Genomic DNA, 2828 nt, shown 5'->3' with positions numbered 1-2828 from the left:
ACCAGTTCATCCACTAACTCGTCCCGCTAAGTCAAGGTGAAAGGCTTCGCAACCCAACCAAGAGTTAGCGTTTTCCGTTAGATCGAAGCCTAAGGCTTTTCAACCCGTACTACGACCTAACGTTGTGTTAGACCGGACTAGTCAAATATCAGAGTACTCATGAAGCGCATATAAAAACAATTTCTTTATTGATTCAAGAAATTTTCATACATTGAATAATTCAAGACTCGGCCCAGCCTAATGCCAAATCGAGTCAACATAACACAATTCACAATACCGTTTACAAAAGGCATGAAAATCTACACCGGCGGTCCTAACGTCCAGCACCATGCTATCCAATCATCCTTACCTAAAGCGACCTGCAAAAAGGACAACGGAGTTGGATGAGTAATCTAGTATTACTCAGTGAGCTGGCGGCCTCTACCCGCAACCTAGACTCTAACCCATACAACCCAAAATAACAATCAATCTAGCCCTAGCATGCAATAAATGCTAAGGCTAAGCAAACCGTTACAAAGTTAGACATGGCCTCTTGCCATAATCTAGCTTAAAGTAATGGGAACCTGCATTAAAACAAGTCAACAACCAATCCCTAGTTAACCATATATACCCTTGAGTTCAGTACTCATGTAGTGTTAGATACTTAGACTATACAAGTATCATTAGCTGGTCGACCAAAAATCAGACAAGAATATGATCGGCCAACTAAAGATACCGCATAGCTTTAATATCCACCACACTTCACAAGCAATCCCTCAAACACATACATGCCAACGTCAGGCCTACACTAACAAAATACACACCAAGCCTAATCCGGTACCTAAACCAGACTTAGGACTTAATATCAGAACCTGCAAACAAATCAATCAACAACCACAACCACAACAATAATAAGATAGTAACTACCAATGACTCGATCTTACTCGTAACACCGTATATCGGTGCTACATTAACTGGAGGGTTCCATAATCCTCTACTGCAAACAAATCAATCAACAACCACAACCACAACAATAATAAGATAGTAACTACCAATGACTCGATCTTACTCGTAACACCGTATATCGGTGCTACATTAACTCGAGGGTTCCATAACCCTCTACGACACACTAACACAACACTCTAACATGGGCCCTGGTGACTTCGTGTTCCTCCTCTCTATCGGCAATATCCTATCTGTCTACCACAAAGGCCAGAAGAAGGAACTTTCAACCGACCGCGGCCCACAGTCCTTCGGGTCACCGCGCGACAGCCCACAGTCCTTCGGGTCACTGCCACATTACACCGTCGTGTAATACTCAGCCATAGGACATGACCCCGTTCGTCTGAGTCTTCCCGATCCAGCGAATAAGGGGTTTCCTTGAACCCACTGGGTACGAGGGCGAGGAAACACTAGTCCACCCCAAAACATGCCTAGCATGGGCGGGGTTTCGCACCTGCTGTCGGCATAACACACACTCGGCACAATTATCCCTAGGAAAGACCTAAAGGACAAGACTCTAACCCAAAACTAAATAATATATAGGAGTCTACGACAATATCAACCGATACTCGTCGTCCAGCCTATATGGCATAGGACCCGTAGTATCAACATCACAACCAGGAGATCGGCCTATATGGCCAAAGATCTCCTAAACAACAACATTATCACTAAACAACTCAACCAGTTAGTCACCCCCTTACCAAGAGATGACTAACCTCAATCAACAAGATTAATTAAACGAACAAGCATTTAATTAAATCTACTCAATCAATATACTCAATCAAACCGTTACGCAGATAGTTCGGCCTCCTGCTACGACACTATCTTTAAAGATAACGGGAACCTGCACTCAACCATATCAACACAGAAGAATAGAAAACATGATGCATCCTAGCCCTAGTCCTAGTCAGGTTATCAACTCAGTCTTAATTCCATTCATCTCAGCTTAGCCCTTGCTAAACTGAGTCCGTTCCATAAATAAAATAACCCTAAGGACTCTACCATTCAATAGAGTGGTCATTCCAATCTACATACTACTCGATCTACCCTAAATTCCAAATGGAATTCACACAAAACCAACTCACAGTGTTCTAGGCGAGAAGCAGCTGGTTGATCGGAGAGGACTTGGCCAAAACCCAAGGGACGCCTTGAATAGACTAGACTGGACTCAACTTCGACAGAACCTCGGCTTCACCATGAAGAAACTGACAGGCCTCGACAAACTGATCTTGACTCGGACAGAACCTCCTTTAGCTTCTGGACAGTTCTTCGGAGCGGAGTATCGAGAAGAACTTCGACTGATCTGAACTCGTGGATCTGAGCTAACACCTAGACGGTACCTCCACTTGATTGTAGGAGAATAGGACTGGCTTGGACGGAATCATCTGGACAGAGCTTCCGCCTCACAATCGTAGAGAATCTTCGATTGGACAGAGCTCGCCTTCTCGGTGGATTATCAGTATTTAGAAATGACTATACTCTCAAAACCACTTCTTTCTTTCACTTTCTCTCTCTAGCAACGTTTTACGAGTGATTTTTGTGTGTGATGGATGAATGAAACTGAAGGCCGGTATGGGGTATTTATAAAAACCGCTGGCCAGTAAGATGAGGCCACACGAGCGACTGTGTGTCAGCCCGCATGCTTCTGGTCGCATGCGCGGCGACACACAGGCACACACATGTCTTCATGCATGACTAAGATACATGCAAGGAGACACATACACGTCCAGATGGCTTGCTGCTTGGCTGGAGTTCATGCGTCGCGACACACGGCTCCCATGCGTGTCGATCAGCATGCTTCGGTTGCAGATACGACGACACCTCGTGCTTCTACATGTCAAGCTGCA

The sequence above is a fragment of the Brassica oleracea genome, unplaced genomic scaffold (assembly GCF_000695525.1).
Source record: "Brassica oleracea var. oleracea cultivar TO1000 unplaced genomic scaffold, BOL UnpScaffold00616, whole genome shotgun sequence".
Lineage (NCBI taxonomy): Eukaryota > Viridiplantae > Streptophyta > Magnoliopsida > Brassicales > Brassicaceae > Brassica > Brassica oleracea.
Note: the sequence above shows the minus strand (reverse complement) of the source record.